This window comes from Protopterus annectens, chromosome 7.part0 (genome assembly GCF_019279795.1).
Source record: "Protopterus annectens isolate FY-2018-M chromosome 7.part0, PAN1.0, whole genome shotgun sequence".
NCBI lineage: Eukaryota > Metazoa > Chordata > Ceratodontiformes > Protopteridae > Protopterus > Protopterus annectens.
Genome location: NC_056739.1, coordinates 340,453,348 through 340,473,732, shown reverse-complemented (window position 1 = coordinate 340,473,732; position 20,385 = coordinate 340,453,348).

Below are 20,385 nucleotides of genomic sequence, written 5' to 3'. Positions count from 1 at the left end.
AACTGTGGACATAACACATCAGTCCAAACAGTGGACAGTATTTCTATCTATCCTCTGTGATGCTGTAACTTCCACACCTCGATAATATCTTCCTCACAGGCCAGGAAAATGGGCAAGGCTCACATGAAGCCCTTAATTATAGCACTGTGTTGCCATGCCATTGGCTAAAGGAAAGGCAACCCAGCTGTTCTGGATGCAATTAGAAAGTGGGAGACACAGATTGGTGCACAGGCAATCACTTCTTCATAGGTTCATACTAGGCTATCTGCCCGAGGGCATTTACAAGCCTAGCCCATAGTTTTGTGGCTTACGCCACCCCTTTAGTATGGGGAACTGTACCCATTATTTTGCTGTGCCTCTGTTGAGCAGTGACACTGAGGTAATCCCTGGGGTATATCTGCGATCTCCCATCCATTGGTCAAGAAAGCTCACTGCCCTTGCGAGCCATTTTAAGCCTAGCCAATTATCCCTTCTGAGACTCAAACCCTGCACCTTGCGTTTGTAAGGCAAACACCTTAGCCATTAAGCCACCCTCCCAACCATGAGCATTACCTACAAAAGGCAATCTGCTGCCTATGGTAAACAGGTGTGACACTTTCCTCATGAAGACAGACTGCGATCCTTTACAACACTATAAGTGGATTTCTTCTGACAAAGGAGTACAGCATGCAGATGGGAGGATGCAGTCATGAGAAATGGGAATTTAAACAGTAGGTTACATCAACACTTCCTGGACTGACATGTTGCTGTTAGTCTGCTGTCCAGCACCTATGGCCATCACTGATGGCTCTGTCTGCAGTGACATAGATCACAGCTATGGCCCCTGAGTCACTCCAGCTGCATTTGACTACTACTGGATTGTCTGTTGTGCAATACTGACTATGACACTGCCAGTCCAGCTATCTGGAATTTTGTAAATAATCATGTCATTTGTGAATATTAATATGATTCATATGCTTGTCTTACAAATGTAAGAGAACTATATGTTATGTGGATATTAAACTACTGGAGCAGACGTGTGTGTTGAACTGTATGTTATGTACTGAGCTCATACCTCTCAACTGTCCAGATATTTGCAGAATGTCCACATGTTCCGCCTCATATTTTTAGTCAGTTTCTCATAAATTTGTGATTTTTTTTTTTCCTGGCAAATCACTGGCAAATCATTAAAGACTGAAGTCATAAAATAATAGCACACATTTGAATGTCAGACTTCATATCCTTCAGAAAATTCACGTGAATGCAAAACCTGTTATTCTATCAACTTTCTAAGTTTGCAATAGCAATATTTAAAAAGTGTCACTATTTTTTGGGCTTTGTGCCACGTTTATTTGTGCCTTTATCCGGATATCTTGCTCTAAGAGGTTGAGAGTTATGACCGAGCTTCAAGAATGTAACCACAGTGTACCCTACTGGAAAAGAATAGATATTTAAATAAACTATTACCTGTGCAAATGTATGTATTAATAGCAGAAGCTGGAAGCCTAGAACATGCAGAGATAACTTGCAAAATGTCAAGAAAATAAACTGAACTTGTTTTATGAATGTGTTATCCCAGTTTCAGTGCAGCAAGCAGACACAAATGTCTACAGCTAAAGGTTTTTGTATTGTCTTGAAACAAAAATAATTACTAGGCTAAAAATGTAAAAGTGTTTAACTGTGTTATGAATTCCAGTTCTAGACAAACATCTGAGAGATATGTAATTCTGATGCAGAGATCTTAAAATGTATGTTAGCTGCTGTTAGCCTAGAACTGAAGGCATGTGACATAGTGTGATGTAATCTGAGCAAACCCAGCACTAATGTTGATTATTAATTTTAGACCTGTCTCAGAGAAAGACCTTTGCATTTTGTATTTGTCTTTGTATCTTACAACATCCATTCATCTGCATTTGCCTTGCTAATAGTAAGGTGCTAGGGAAAAGTAATTTTGTTTAGATATAGATGGGAATATATTAAAGATAACTTTAGATGTGTTCTGTATTTATTTGAGACCATCCTGCAATGTTGTCTTAAAATATTTCCTGTGATTCTGAACTCTGTATTTACTGTATTTGTTTAGTACTGTCTTGTCCCTTTATTACTTATTATTAAATATAGTTAAACCTTGTAATTGTGGCTGGTCTGTTTAGAAATATTAAGTTCTTAGAGTACTTGCATATGTATTTGGTGACACTGTATAGCCCATTCCAATAGCCTTGGTCTTGGTCACACTTACCATTTGGATAATAGGCACATCACACAGTAGAGCTGGTCACCCTTTGGTAAGAGCCTTAGAGTAGCTGATAAAGAACTGGATTGTGGCAGTCATAACTACCTTTTAGTCTGGGCAGAAGAGGGTATAGCAAGTAAACCTATGCCAGCCTTTCCCAGGAGTGTGTTTGTGTTTGATTTATAAATCAAATCTCAAAGTGTGTGTGTCAGCTATTTGGGCAGGGACACGAAGTATTGGCCGGACAGAGAGGGTGATGGAGGTTTTGGGCTGACCACTCTGCTGAGATGTTATCCCTATAGCTGTGCCAGTGTGGAGTCTTATTGGAGATCTGGAGAGAGAGGGAGAAACCAGTCCCAGACTGATTGTGATCTCTGTGCTGTGAAGGGTAATTGTACTTTACTCTGTGTGTGTACTTGTCATCCTCCCATTGTGTACATCCCTCACTGGTGCTAGTGTTGAGGAGTGAGGCTTCCTGATGACTGGATCAGTGCAGGGGCGTCACACTAACAGTACGTACTGGTGGATACAGCTGGTATATCACATCATGTACCATCACTGAGCCCCTCTCAGTCTGCCAATGTCATACAGGTTTATTTCACAGATTGTCCAGGTCTTCCTGACCATTCCTGACATACTCTGGCTAGGTCACTGTGTACTCCAAACCTGTATCAGATTGTCTGACACCTATGGCTAGCAAACCTGGTGAGCCCCTGCAGCAGGACAGCAGGTTATAGGTACTAGTAGTGGGGGAATGCTGGCACTGGCTCAGCAGCAGTGTGTACATATTGAGCATATAATGTAAGGGAATGAATACAGTACTAGATATTCATGTACCATATGTGGTTCCCCAGGGGTATCACATGTCACAGACACATTCTCCAAACTTTGTGGACAACCATTACATATTGTCCAAATGGTATCCAGAAATACACATTTGTCTGGCAGGGGGGTCTACATCTATCAGGGATATGTACACATTCTGCAAACATCTGGGTACTGCAGATGTCAGGCACTTATGAGGAGGTCACCCTACACCAGATATGCACTGGTGTCTGTTATTGTGTACCTCAGATGTTGCTGGAATGTCCACATGCACCTGTAGTAGCACTCACATATTTGGCAGCTGTAGGCTGGATGACATAGTACTGTAACGTTGCCCATAGGAGGCACCCAACAGTTGATGGCAGTGATGTGAGGACACATAACAACACACCAGACTACAAAGCCAGCAAAAAAGATGCCACCAATGTTGTATTAAATAGTTTATTCACACTGAATAACTCTCTGGCGCCTCAGCACAGCCTTCCTGGAGATAAAAAATATGCCACACCATACATCCATATATACACACACGCACATATATTCACTTAAATACAATTAATTAAACAATTATCTAGTCAACCATCAATTAAAATAATCATATATACATTTTAAAGAAATACTTTCCAGTTACATTCACTATTTAAACCTACTGAAGATAATGTATTAAATGTTAAAATATATAAAGTTTCTTTGTACAATAATTTCGTTTTCATTAACACTTCTTCTGTTTCTGAAATATGTTCCAAAATGCAAGCTTTTAACAGTGAAAAGTCACTACTATGACAAGTAAAAAAATGTAAAGCTATAGGACTCATAGCATTATTATTTTTTGTCTGTAATATGTTCTTGCAACCGTAGCTTGAATATTCTTTTAATCTCCCCTATATAAAACAAATAGTGTGAGTAAACTATTTAATACAAGACTGGTGGCATCTTTTTTGTTGGCTTTTTAATCTGGTGTGTTTCAACATCTGCTTGGTGGTTTTTTATATGATGAGAGATGGCCAGTGGATCATTGCAACAATTGCCATGTATTTTTCAAGGTGATGCATCTGTTTCTGCTACTTTTTGTCCATTTGGTGAAACTCAGATGGAGCTAAGTACCTCTATATCCAATGCTGCCTCCTGTTAAAACTTGGGAGCATCTGTTAGGAGAAGGAAAAGGGAAAAGATCTACAAATCCTTTTAATGAAGAGGGTAAGGCTAATACAGTACATTTGTCAACAGCTGACCATACTAACTTAGGGTCACTTGAACGGCTGCTGTTTAGAGAAAATGCCTTGCATTATAATATTCTAGGCTTGCAGAGATATTTGGATATAGACATTACCCCTAGGGGGTTACGTTTTGTAAAGAATCCTTCTGCTGCCTTTGATAGCTTTGATATAACTGAACTAGAGTTTGAGAAAAGATGGATTGCTGCTTCCCATGGGTGTGTAAAGGAATGGCTGCTTATACTGATAGAACGAGACACCCTAAAACAGCTTAAAGTGAAGGCTGAAATTGCAGCTGCTTCTGATGAATTATCTGGGCAGAGGGCAGCTGGGTGGTTCTAAGTTTGAACAATGGTTATGTTCTTTAAATATCAAGTTTTAGGAAAACTCTAGTGAAATTATACAATGCAAAATCAACAAGTTACAAAGAGACATTAGAGACTATGACTCTGATTTGGCTTTTAAAAAGGTAATCAATCAGAATGGTGCCAGAGGCTTTAAAAATGCTTCTGGGAGATCTAAGAAACACCAAAATGTCTCTTTTGCCTCTACAGATGGAACTAATACTTCAGCAGGCTCTGATAATGAAAATAAAGACTATCCACCTTTGCCTGGTCCACAACAAACTAGTTATATAAATAATATGTTTCAGGGCCAAGGGAAACAACAGGGAAGACAGCAGAATGACTACAGTCAACAAAACAGGTTTAAACAAAGATGTGAGGGTAACAGAGACTTAACAGTTTAAACAACAAAATAAAATGACTAAATATTGATTTTAAACATGTTTGCACAGTAGTTAGCAGTATAAAAAGATATGATTTGAATAATTGTATTGTGAATTTATCTGGGGTTGATTTAAGTGAAACTGAAATATCTATTTTGAAGTATGGTTTAAAGTTTATAACAACAGCTCTACCTAGAGCACATTTTATTAAAGCAGAAGTGTTTGTTTAAGTTAAGAAAACTGCACTTGGTTAATTACTTTGAATGTAATGGTGAAAGTATGTCAGTTAATGAAGACAGCGTATCTGCAAGTGAAGATGAGTTGCTGGATTTCTTCTCTTGTGGTTCTTCATTTGAAACAGCTGAAAATGTTAATGCATATTGCGCTTTAAATACTGGAATGGTTACTTATACTAGTACTTTTATACCTGCATTTAATAACCAGGTGATTTTGCAATTTTCTAGGATGCTTAATTTTGCATTAGAGAAAGTTCTGAAAGATTTTTCTTCTGAGAAGAAAGATTTTGTATAATATGAGTAAGAATGAATGGTTTTCTTTATTACATTTATGTAATAGATCAGACATAATTATAAAACCCTCAGATAAAGATAGAAAAATTGTTGTTATGCATTGGAAATAATACCTGAAAATGTGTATGGACCATTTATCTGATGGCCAAGTATATAGGGCAGTAAATATTGATGTATTTTATCAAGCTATAATGAATTTTAAAGAACTAGTAGCTAAAGGCCTAAGATTGGGCTATTTTACAAGAAAAGATGCCCTAAATAAATCAAGCTATAATGAATTTTAAAGAACTAGTAGCTAAAGGCCTAAGATTGGGCTATTTTACAAGAAAAGATGCCCTAAATAAATTTAATGCAGAAGGAAGCTAAATGGCTAAGTTTTATTGTCTGCCAAAGGCACACAAAAATGTGAGCCTCCTCCCCCCAGGTAGACCCATAGTAGCAGTACAGAATTACTTTCACCATAATATGGGAATATTTTTACATTCCTATATTTTGAACTATGTAGTTAAGTTAAATTTTTATATTAAAGACACTTTCCATTTTCTGGATAAAATAAAGAATGCTAAATGTAATGAAGAATATTACTGGATAGTTATGGATGTAAAAAGTCTCTATAGAAGTATTACCCATGAGTTAGGTATGGAAGTTGTTCAATTTTTTTCTAGGTGATAGCCCTGTTAGTAATTATGTGATGGAATTATTATATTTTTGTTTGATGAATATTTTTTTGAGTTTAATAAGCTCTGCCATGGGTGCATCTTTTGCACCCATGTATGCTAACCTGTTCATGAACCTTTTTGAAGTTGAGTTTTTGTATAGATTGAATTTTTTTAATAGTTATGTTATTTTATATTGTGTATATATATATATATATATATATATATATATATATATATATATATATATATATATATAGACTATTTGATTTTTTTTTATTTAAGGGGGTGCTAAAATAGCTCCCCAGTTTATAAATGATTTAGATGCAAATCGTTTTCAGATAAAATTTGATGGCTTACAGATAGGAAAAACATTTAACTATCAAGATGTCACTTTGACTAATAGGAACAATAATATAGTAACTAATATACACAGAAAGGGAATTGGAGATTATAATATTTTGGATAGTAGTAGTTGCTATCCACCACATACTTTGAAGGTACTACCTTATAATGAATTATTGAGATTTAGCAGGCTATGTAATGATTAAGTGGGTCTAGAAAAGGAAATAATGCAAACATACATTAACTTCAAGCAAAGGGGGTATGATGAAAATGTTATTTTAGATGCCCTTCATAAAATAATAGATACCAGCTTACTTCATAATAGACCTTTAGTTAAATAAGATACATAATAATAGAGAATTTAATACTGTGCAGGAGTGTAGAAAAGTTTATTTTGTTGCTGTATATAACATTCTAAGTGAGAATTATTGATGTCATTAGATATTATTGGCCCTATTTAATTAATATGGAAGGGGTAAAAAATCAGTGTAGAACTGTAAATATCTCTTTTAAGAGAAGTAGAAATATCAAAGACATGGTGGTGCACAATGGATTTGTTTCACCTGGTGAAAAATTAAATCTACAGGTTGTGGAATGCGGCATCTTCCCTTGTGGAAGGTGTTCGGTTTGCCCCAACATTACCAAATGTTTTGAAAAAATAAATGGTGCAAAATTCTGTACCACTTCTGCTTTTTCATGTATAACTAAATCAATGGTATATGCTCTGTCTTGCCCCTGTAATTTGTTTTATATAGGGGCGACTAAAATAATATTCAAGCTATGGTTGCAAGAACATATTAGAGACATAAAAAATAATAATGCTATGAGCCCTATAGCTTTGCATTTTTTTTACTTGTCATAGTAGTGACTTTTCACTGTTAAAAGCTAATATTTTGGAAGATATTTCAGAAACAGACGAAGTGTTAATGAAAAAGAAATTATTGTACAAAGAAACTTTATGTATTTTAAAATTTAATACACTATCTCCAGCAGGTTTAAATAGTGAATGTAACTGGAGAGTGTTTCTTTAAAATGTATATATGATTATTTTAATTGATGGTTAACTAATTAGATGATTGTTTAATTGTATTTAAGTGAATATATGTATATATATATATATATATATATATATATATATATATATATATATATATATATATACTGTGGCATATTTTGTAAAGGCTGTGCTGAGGTGCCAGAGTGTTATTCAGTGTGAATAAACTATTTAATATAAGTTTGGTGGCATCTTTTTTGCTGGCTTTGTAGTTTGGAGTGTTTCAACATTTACTTGGTGTTTGTTCACATAACAACACAGTCTGTCACAGCACTCAGGCCATATGTGGTATTCCTGGTACCATATGGGGTTACTAGGCTTTGGGCCCTGAGCAGCCATATGCCTAGGCCACATGTTAACCCATATGTATTCAAGGCAGCAGCTGATGTCCCCATCCAACAGGGACATAAGTGGTATCCCAAGGGTGTATTTGCTTTTAACCATCCAGCTGGCCAGGTTATGCTTGCAAAGGTGTAAGTAGCTACCCTGCCTGATGTGGACAGGGTGCCCATTCCACTGTAGGGTGATTGTGTGAGACACACGTGAGCTGCCAACAAGGCCAGTTCAGGTCACTCACAAGTTTGAGAGTGTGTGTGTGTGTTTGTGTTAACACAGTGGAGCAAGACTTGCACTTGTACTGCAGTCCCAGTAATGTGGAGTCCATGATTGCCTTAAATGCCACAGTGAGGTCACTCCCGAGGATTATATATGAAACCAGGTAGAGGGTTGGACTTATAGCATATAGGTGTACAGTAGATGTTTGATGGCCTGGTATTCCCTGGTGGGGAACCTCTGTGATATCCCCAGCTGCTGCATGTGCTGTGTGATGTGAATGACGAACAGAAAATTATGCACATTAATGGTCCTCAATGGGAGGAACATGAAACATCAGGATCAGGAGTGTAATGCATGCTTTGATGCCAGTATGTTGCCGATACCCACACACGTACTGTGCTGATAGATGGCGGAGGTATGATGTGGGTGATAGTGGTGGCTAGTGCTGGCAAAAGTGGATGTGCAGGGTCTGTACATATGGGGGTGAATGTATGCGGTCCTGTGATGTTTCTTTGTTCATGTCTTTCAGGTGGGATGTACAGAAGATGGAACCTGCCCTTCTCAGAAGCTGAGACCACTGCAATCATTGATGCCCTGAGACTCCATCACAGAAGGAGCTGCCAAACTGTGCAACAATGCACTGCCCTGTGGTCAGAACTGGAACAAAAGTTAATATGGGCCACCGGGACAGGATCTATGAACAGGTCTGACACCGTGCCACAGACCTCATACACAATGCACAGCAAAAGGCTGCAGCTGTGGCTAGGGACAGTGCTGGCACAGGTGGAGGGCCTGCTACTCAAGCACCCCTCTCAGCCTCAGAGGAGTTCCTGGCAAACCTCAGTTCAACCACTACCTCCCAGGAAACAATGATTACATGTGTCATGCAGGTGGGTGCCACTGTTTCCACAGCCGAAGATCATCCAGGTAAGGCCCCAGTGGGTATCACATTAATACTGTAGAATTCATAGTGGCAGCTTTTGCATATCTGTATGCATATGTCACAATCTGCATTTGTGGGTGGGGCTTTGTAATGAGCACATGTGCGCACACATTGTAAATGAAAACAATTTGGGTAGTATCACAGCTTGTAGTGTACATGTTCATAAATAATCATATCCTGTATCAATGCCACATGTGTGTGCTGATAATAACTCTCCCCCACAACCACATAGGTCACTGTGGTGTGGCTGTGGAACATCAACCTGAAACCAGTGAATGTGGAACTGTCATGTTGTGGCTCACCTATACCCTAGGCATGTTAAGGGGAGCCAGTTTTCCATGCACACACCTGTTAAGCTTAGCCACATTGCAATATGTGCATGCTCACTTATGGTGGGATTCACTGCAGTGCATCACATTGGTCATCACAGGAGCATATTTGCAGGAGCTGTAACATATTGGCACATAGTTTTTTATAGGTGCAGCCACTGTGCTATACATGGGTACATTAGTATTGTGTACACAGGTGCACTTTGTGTTAGGTGAATGTCCATCAACTACTCTCACTTCTCATGTGTCTCACAGGTGTATAGTAGTAGCAACATTAACTGGATGAAGCTGCACTGCATGCTGTTGAGGGCCTGTCCAGAGTGTATCTGTTGTGTACTGATAGTGTGGTGTGCATGGCATCAATCAAAAGGTGTGGTCTGTATAATGCCTTTGTGGCACCTCACGTGTGTGTGTGTGTGTGTGTGTGTGTGTGTGTGTGTGTGTGTGTGTGTGTGTGTGTGTGTGTGTGTGTGTGTGTGTGTGTGTGTGTGTGTGTGTGATCAGCAAACATTATAGTGCAGGAAGTAATTTGCTTATGTTGTCTTCCCCTCACAGGTGAACATGGGGGTTAGGGTGTCTCCCCCTCACAACCTGATGTCAGTGTCTCATCAGACTCTGGTGGCCATAGTGAGGCACAGGTGGGGTTGTTGGGGGCTGAACCTGTACCACTGGTTGGCATCCCACTTCCACCCCAATGTCCCCGTACATGGTCAGTATGCCCACAGATACCCAGTCCCCAGCAGTCACAGATACTTGACAGTCAAAAGTAGTGTGGCAACTATGGCATCTGTGGTTATAGACATAGCCAGAGAGCTGGCAACATCCCACACAAGCAGATTGACAGGGGTGCTCAAAGGAGGACTGTTGCCCATCCAGCCCCTTTCAGAGGTGTTGTAGCACCTGTCACCCAACGCATAGTTTGGTCTGTCAAGGAGGCACATTGTGAATGGTACACCAGACGGATGCTCAGTCATGAATGCAGCACTTCCTGGCATGCATTACTTCCTCCATGGCATTGGTGATGCCTTATGTCATTACGCTGCTGATGTGGATAGACAGTAGGGTGAGACATTGTCAGTCCTCAACCATGCAATGTCTGTGCTTGAACATGTGGTAGTTGTAGGGCATTGGCCAAGTGGACATAGGTCAGCAACATCATCAGCTGAGAGCCCACATGGCTGTGCACATTCACACTCCCGTAGTGGTAGTACTACCACACTACAGAAGGGAGGGTGCTGTCCACACCACAGCATGGCAGGCCATGGGCACATGGTCCTGGTTGGTTCCATGAGTGACATGGACCCAGCAGACAGCGGTCACCATCAGGAAGTAGTACCACATCTGGCCTCTTGGGCATGGTGGTGCCAGTGAAACATCTGGCAGAACCAGCTCCCATGTTCATGGCTTGAGACAGTGCACTGTACATCCTGTATGTATGGTCCATGGCTGTTCAACATTCCCTCATGTAGGGCTAACACATGGTTTGACTGTGTGCATGCACACACACTCACATCACTGCCACATGCAGGTTGCCACCAGTCACACACAGCTCTTCTCCATGGCCCAGCTGAACACCACCCCTCCAGACACACACACACACACACACACACACACACACACACACACACACACACACACACCCTGATGTCAACTGTATGACACCACCTAAGCCTTTGGCAACCCCACACCACACCCTGTGCATGTGATGATACCTGTGCCACATCCCTGCTATCCATACCATCGATGCAGGGACATGCTAATATGCATCTGATGCACAGTGTGAATATAGTACAGGTAATGGCAGTGTGTTGTGTAGTACTGTTGTGCCATGTAAGGTGCTGTCTGCTGGCAATTGTCATGGGTACACATTGAAGTGTATGTACCTTCGTGCTATGATGCTTTATTGTTGTTAGTACTGCTGAGTGTTGTCTCACAGACCTTATTCTGTTTCTCTTCTAGGTGTCTGTGGATGTAAGACATGGAGAGCTGCTGCCATTACTGAATCTGAGTATGGCGGAGTGGAAATAGAGACCTTTTTCATCACCAAGGTGAGGCTGTATATGTGCATGTTTTCCTAGATGCATGTGTGTGCAACAGTGAGTGAGGGACAATGGGGGCACACAGCATAACCGTGCATGCATATCCCTTGACACAGCCAGCTAGCCCTCATACATGTCACCTGGGTGTTCTGTAGGATCACAGATTCATAGGTACAGAGGAGGTTACTAGAGTATTGGTCCTGGGTCCCTTACAAACCTAACCATTACTTTATCCCCTACAGAATCATCAGTCAGCACCTGTTGCCCCTGGCATTGCTGGACACAGGTTGATCCCCTGGGGCAGATGTTTCCCATCCACTTAAACTTGATGCAGTTGATGAGGGTATGCATGGTACTGTGTTTGACATATTTGGGGAGTGCATTCTTGGCACAGGGCAGCCTCTGGGAGCCAAACCTGATTCTCCAGCATGTTTGTTTTTGCTCTCTCATATGAGATTCAGGCCTGCCGTGCCGGTAATGCACATAGAATTCTACTGTCATATATGGGGCAGCTGTTAAAGGGCTGAGCACACCATTGCCATCTATGCATGTCACAGAAACCTGTGGACAACCTGACTGATAACCAGTGGGACAGTACTGATTATAGGCTCTCTGCATGGAACAGGTGTTGAGGGCCATGGATGACCTTAGTGGCTGTTAACATAGCCTTTACAGTTTCTGCAGATGTCTGCATAGCAGACTGGCCATGATACTAATGTATTGTACTTTTCTGAGGACTATTCAAAGGTGATGTCCACCTTTTATCTGGATGCAGTCCCATTACCTTTGTAGTGAACCACTTACAAGCCTTTTCTAACCACTGCCACTACTTGTTGCCTGAATGCAACATTGTTGGCATCCTGAGTACCCTGATCAATCATCGCAGTCTGTGTGCTTATGGGCTTGGTACTGATGTGCATAATAGTGTGACCATGTCCTTGCCATATCATCTGCTGTCACTGTTGTCTGCATTCAGTTTGAGGCCAGGATTTTGGCACCATTCCATACCTACTGTATGGCCCATTGCAGTGTGTTAACAGCAGTTTGTGGCTCAGTGGCAGACTGCACACTACTTACAGTTGACACAGCCTTAGGCAGTACCTACATACGTGGGTGGAAGTAGTTAGCATTCATGCCTGTATACATGTTGGACATTGAGGGCAGCAGGTAGTTACAGGGTCTTCACATGTCTACGTATTGCACACACATAGGCGACACAGATTGTGGTTGCTGCCTTATCAAATGTGGACTGTGGGCCACGTCTTGTAGTAATGTGACAGTTGGCAGGACGTACCATACCCATGGCAAGTGCAATACACAAGATTTCCTTTGGTTTACCAACATGACAGCTTCTTTGTGTGACATTACCTTAGCTTATGTTATTTGTCATAACATTAAGGTGCTTCTGATGTGCAATAACTGCTATATGCAATTAGACAGCTTTATGAAATGTTTGTTGTCCTTCACTCTGGGGACCTCTGTATTGTTTGCGTTGTCACAGGTTACACCTTGCCAAACATGGACTGCAACCTGCAGGGTGGTACAGATGGTGGCCATACCTCTGACCTCTACATATTCCTGCAGAATGTCTTCATGTTTGCCACATAGACTAAACTAACTTCCTGTTGTAACAAAATCTTAAAGTTTGCCACTGGTGCAAAATCCTCCACTCACCACTGTAATGCCCTTTGGAAACTAAATTAGCTTGAATTACCCCATCATCTCTCCTTCATCCAACGTTCTTATGCATGTAACCTTATCTTTAAACCCATTCTCTGCCCTTCCCTTGACTCCTCCATACAATTGCATAAAACTGATAGACTACTCAGGTCAAACAATCAAAACCTGCATGAAGTACACAAACCTGCTCAAAATATAGACAAATTCCTTTTGTTTTTCTCTTGATCCCGACTCTGCAATTCCCTTTCTCCAGAAATTCGTATCAGCAACAACTATTCCACCTTCAAAACCTTGCTCCATTCCTACCTCTCATTCCTCTGGGAATGCTCCTGCTCCCATCCTTTCTGACTCTCTTTTACTTAACCATATCCTACCTATCTCTATTCTTTAATTTCTCATAACTCTTTTCCATCTCCTCTACTTTTCTACATCCTAGCTACCTCTCTTATTCAATTTTCACAACTCTGATCCCCACTGTCTAGTTTCCTACCTACATCTATGCTCTTTACTTCTTCATTCTATACCTATATCTTCACTCTACCTATTAGGCATTAATTTCCTCTTCTCTGTTTGTTTCTTTTGTAATCTGACTTGAGAAGTTCACTTGTGTAGACTATGTAAATATATATATATAGTACCTATGACTGCCCTGTAAAAGCATTTTGTACTATTATTTCCTTTGTTAGTACATCTGTTATTTCATTGTATTTTACAAATTTTCTATACTTTGTAACATTTTGTTGGTATGTTTGTCTAATTACTTTAGCACTTGCTAAACCTTTTTGGAGCCTTTCTCCCTAGGACTCTATTGAAAGCAGGCACCTTCAGCCCAGTGGACTATCCTGGTAAACAAACTGTAAAATAAAATAAATAAATACATTTTTTCTGTTTGTCATTAACATTGTGATTTTCTGGCAAATTGGTGGAAAATCATGAAAGACTAACATCACAGATTAATGACGGATATTGTCATGTCACAACACATACCCTTTGGAAAATGCATTCAAATGCACAGCCTGTTCTGATATCTACTTTCCTTGCATGTCACAGCAATATGTGATGCTTGTGATCAATGTTTGGCCTTTGCTCCACTGTTCCATATGGCCTTAACCAGATGTCTGTCTGTGAGGGTTTGAGAAGTATGCTGGTGGTCATAACACAGTTAGACTGCTGCAAGGGGATATACATACATACACACACACACACTCATGACCTGTCCTTGTTGACAGTAGAACCACTACCTGCCTAGTTTTACATATGATACTGCTATATACATAACACAAGCACCACAGAGCTACTATAGTGTTGCAGTGTCTGCCACTACTATTCAGGTTGGTGACTATTGCAAGGGCTGTTAGGATTACCAATGGGAGATTAGCAGCCCCTTAACATGGCAGAGCCATCTCAAACACACACCCACTGCTGCATGGGGACATGCATTGAAACACACATGCACACAAATTTGACACTTTTCAGATTAGAACACCTACCTATATTATGTACAATACAGACCGACATGACTATTGCATGTGCCACAGTGACTTTGTGTTAGAAAGTGTGTAACTGTGCTTCTAAGGTGGATGACATCTGTAGGGGCCCTGAGTAGGTTGGCAATGACGGAATTAACAGGGTGGAACAGGTGCACAAAATGGTCTAACCATCACATATACACAGGCAAGATAACCACAGGGGATATGTATACAGAAACACATATACTCACGCAGTTGGCAATAGTCAGATTAGAACACCTACCTATCTATTTGTATGCACTACAGTGTTATGTACATATCACATGTGCCATGGAGATTATATGCCAGGGACATAACTCACAACCTCTTACAACAATTAATCTTGTGAATGCCTTCATGAATGGTGGGATAAACCCCCCAAAATAGGGACACTTTTCACATATTGCTCTTACAAACCTAGACAAGTGATAGGGTAACAGGTTTTGCATCAGCATGACATTTCAGATGGGTGTGAAATCTGAAGCTGACATGTCTGTCATTATTTGTGATGGCAACTCAAGTATTTGCCAATGATTTGACATAGAAGACCATTGTTATGAGACACGGACCACATATATGTTGCAAACATCTGGACATTCTGCATACATCTGTACAGGTGAGTGGTATGGCCTGCAGAGATTAAAATGGTGCATCTAAGGTGGATGACATCAACAGGCCCTTTAAAGTAATGCCATGGGGAGGGGGACAACAGGCCTTAAAATGGCATAACCAACACACCAGCCACAGGGGATATGCTTCACACACAAATACACATATGCAGTACTACAGTTAGCTGTATTGAGATTCAACCCCCTCCCTACCTAGTTGTATGTACTATAGTACTCCCTGCTTATTGCATGTGCCAAGGAGCTTATAGACCAAGAAAGCACCCAACAGTGAATCTAAGGTGGATGACATGAATAGGCCCTGTCAAGTAATGCAATGGGGGGTCAACAGGGGGGAACAGACCTCAAAATGGTATAACCCCCCCCCACACACACACACACACACACACACACACACACACACACACACACACACACAGTTGCCAGTGCAGAGAATTAAACCCCCTACCTATTAAGTTAAGTATACTGTACTACTACAGACTTATCACATGCGCCAGCGAGCTCATATGGTCGTAGGGTGCCCAAAGGTGCTTCTAAGGTGAATGACATCAGCAGGCCTTGTAAAGTATGGCAATGGGAGGTTTGCTGGGTGGGAACAAACCTAAAAATGTTTTAACCTAGAAACACGCACGCAGTTGCCAGTGCTGAGATAAGAACCTCTACCTATCTAGTTGAATGTACTACACTGCTACATATTTAGCGCATGTGTCATGGAACTGATATGGTTGAAAAGTGTCCAAAGGTGCTTCTAAGGTGAATGACATCAGCATGCCTTGTAAAGTAGGGGAATGGAGGTTTTAAGCATTCATAACCCTGGAAGAGGCTAACATTTGTGCAGTCAGAGAAACCTGATTCAGAGCTGCAGACAGCACCCCAGCCATACCAGGATACTCATGCTAGCATTCATTCAGACACCAAACCTTGGGAAGCAAAACAAAAAGAGATGGAATTGCAATATATATAAAAGACATACACACCAACAGGCTGGTCAAACAGTATGATGCATAGGAACACTCCAGGTGCAGTAAACAATTGACAAGACTCCTATTCAAATCGTAGCAAGCTACAGGCCTCCAACTCTGACTCAAGATGCCCACTCCACCTATCTGGACCTCTTCAAATCTATTAAGATTCAACCCTTTACCCTGATCCTGGGTGACTTTAACTATCAAATCGTACATTGGCAGAAATACTCTTGCCAGAACACAAATGCCCAGAGTTCTTGGTTTTGTCAATGCAACTGCCTTGCACCAGTTGTTTGACACCCCCACAACAGGTGAAAATATCTTGGACTTACAGGAGCAACCATTGCAGCATCCCTACAGTGTCATCATCCCTGGTAAGATCCAACCACAAAGCAGTCACTATCAAAGTCACCATTTCCCCAGACCCCCCCAGCTAGGGTCACACAAAAAACTTCTCCAAAGCTGATTACAGCCTCCTGAGGGAAGGTATAAACAGCATCACAGCCCCTATCCCCCTCCATAGGAAATGGCACATATGTCCAAACCTACAACAAAGTACTATATAAGCATTTAGATGGCTGCATGAAATCAGGAATACCAGACTGGACAAAATCATCCTCATCAAGGATGAGTAAACCTGCCTAGTAGATATCTATCATAAATAAACTCTATAATGAAAGAAAAATATTGTTGTCCAGGACCAAGAAGAAGCAGGTGTCTAACTGGAAGCATTCTCTCCTTAGCCTGACCAAGCAAATAAGAGCGCAAATGAAATTTTCCAAAGCAAACTTCGAGTCCAAACTGGCCACATCTACTAATGACAATCATAAGGCTTGCTTCACATATGTCTGCAATCTCAAGGAAAGCACCTAGATCTGTTCAGAACTGGTGGTTAAGGACATCACATACACAAGCCCTGTAGATATAGCCAATCTGCTGGCAGACAGACTCCATGAGAACTTCACTCCTCTGTCCTCCCATCAGTAAAACAAGACATGCTCAGTACATGGCCCCCTCCCCTTATCTCTAGGGAGCAAGACATCGCTGGACTCTCAAAGGCAAAAACTACAGCCTCCATGGGATCTGATAACATCCCAGGCTGCACCCTACATGAACTCAGGCAGGAACTTGCAGCACCATTAGGCACCCTATTCAACCAAAGCCTGAGTACCAGCTTCATCACAACCAAGTGGAGGACTGCTACTGTCATCCCTTTGTACTAAGGTGGAGAATCCACTGATCCAGGAAGTTATAGACCCATCAGCCCAACTAGCCTGATCTGCAAGGCCATGGAGTGGATTGTCATGGACTTCATTAACAAGGACATCGGCGGCATCCTCCAGAAACTTGACCCACACAGTTTGGTTTTGTCAAGGGGAAGTCATGCCTGTTAAATTTGGTCAACTTCTTTGAGACAGTCATCAAGGCCATAGATGTGGGGAAGATGGTGCACACCACCTACCTTTACCTGGCCAAGGCCTTCGATACTATTCCTCATTCAGGTATAATAGATAAACTCTCTCAATTAAGCATCCATTTATATATTACCAGATGGGTAGCAAACTGGCTCATTGATAAAACCCACCTAGTCAAAATAGAGGATGCTACCTTAAGTAGTAGACCCATAACAAGTGGTGTACCCCTGGGATCGGTCTTGGGAACTCTGCTGTTTGGGATATGCTTCTCAGAGGTGCAGGTCAAACATAGTGGGCTATGGTTGACCCAATTTGCAGATGACTCCAAGCTGGATGCTGTCATTAATTCCCCTAGTGATATGGACATCCTCTAAGAGGGTCTCACCCACCAAATGACTGGTGCCAGAAACATGGCTTCAAGCTGAATGCCAAAACATGTATCATCCTCCCTTTTGGGAAAAGTGACAGCCACACAAATTATCACATTGATAGTAAGGCACTAAGCACGCAATCAGTCATGAGGGACTTGGGCACTACTGTTGATAGCAAACTGACTTTTGACCACCATATTGCCTCCATTTTACAGAAAGCTTTCTACATGGCTCACCTCATTTGTAAGGGTATCACATCCAGGGACAAGCTGGTCATAATATTCCTGTATTCTTCACTTATAAAACCCATTATGGAGTACAATGCCCATTGCAGCATGTACCTCAAAAGCACATGCAACAGCTGGAGAGACCACAGAGGTTCCTCCCCTGGAGAACCCAGGGCCTGAAACATCTACCCTACGCACACAGGCTAAAAGCCCTGTCCCTCTGCTCCGTATCCTACAGACTCCTCAGAGGTGACTTCTGTCTGGCCATACAAAGCAATCTCAGACCCCGCCCTGATGGAATAGCTGCATATCTGCATGTCAAGCTCCACTTGAGTAGCCCACATGCATGACCTCAACCTAGTGTGTAACATCAATAGGACTTGTTGGCAGGTCAGATTTGTGTCCCAGAGATGACTTTTCTGGAATAGACTCCCTCTCCATGTAAAGCAGGGTACCTCATTAAACCTTTTTAAGAGCAACCTGGATAACTGGATGAGGAACAGAAAATACACCCCTGCTATTTCACCTGTGTCACTGCTAGACAGTGGCATATGGTGCTCACTTGTTAGAACATGGCCTAAATTCTTGGCAAGGCCTGTAAGGGCCTCAGGGCCAATTGCCTAGTAACTTCCTATGATCCTACATGGGGGAACAGGCCTCAAAATGCACTAGTATTACACCAAGCCAAAAGGGAATACATTTTTATATATAAGCACGAGCACACACACACACACACACACACACACACACACACACACACACACACACACACACACACACACACACTTGCCATTGCTTTGATTAGAATCCCTACCTATCTAGGTGTAGGTGCTATAGGGTTATGTAGTTATTCTGTGTACCACAGAGATTATATACCAGGAGACTGGCCAATGGTGCTTCTAATGTGGATGACATCAGTGGGCCCTGTAAAGTAAGGCAGTGGTGAGTTTATAGGATGGAACAGGTTTTAAAATGTATTAACATTACACACACCACACAAGCAGAAAATACACACATCCACAAGGGGATACACACACACACACACACACACTCTCTCTCTCTCTCACATACACACACACACACACACTCTCTCTCTCTCTCTCACATACACACACACACACACACACACACACACACACACACACACACACACACACACACACACACACACACTGTGGCTGATGTGGGATCACAACCCCTACCTCCTATTACACAATGGAGCTCACTATGGTATTTGCACATGCCACTGGTTACACGGTTACACTTGGTGTATTTCTGGCTGCAGCACTACATCATTCTATGGCTTCCAGAATCTCTCTGTCTCTCTCTCTCTTCCCCTGTCTCCATCTCTCTATTAATGGTATTTGTATATGTTATCTATATATTGTATGTATATCAGACTCAACAGATCCAGATATATCCTATATGTACCACACACAGACAGATAGGGGTAATCATGTCCAAGTGGGGAGAGCCAGTTCAGATGTGCATATCTGTCTGCATGTACAGGTATATTCCGGTTCTATAGTTGGATGTATGTTCAGACATGGGTTGAAAAAATCTAGCAGACATGGGTTGAAAAAAGCTAAGTGTAGGAGCATTCCCAGTATGAGCATCAGTAGTAACACTGGGACTCCAGGCCAGAGCAACCTGTACGCCAATCTGGGTTTTGTGTGCTAGAGCCGATTGGCTGATGCAGCTGTGCAAATAGTCCATTACCTGACTGTTGTACTGTCTGAAGGATCTCCTGGCTGTGTGTTATACTTCTTAGCTGAGTAATTTCTAGGGTGGGTACAGAGTTTAGTGTATTGAGCAGAGTTTTGCATAATATGGTGTGGTACATTTTACACAGCACTGTGATTTCCTGGTATCTCAGTGGCAGATCAGTATAGGTTAATGTGAGAACCCGCTGGCAGACATTTGTCTACTGACTCCATACACTGCAGGGAACCCATACTAGCACACAAATTGTTCTAGTGTGCACATTGCACATTTGTCTGGCCAGTGATTCCTCTTGCCCTTATTTGTGGGCATTTGCACTGCTCTACTCCAGTTGCAGGCTTTATCCAATATTGCTGCTCTTATTAAGCTGTAGTTGTGGTGTGAGTAGGGTAGACATTGTAATAAAACACACACAAGGTTACAGGGTTTAGACCTCTGACTG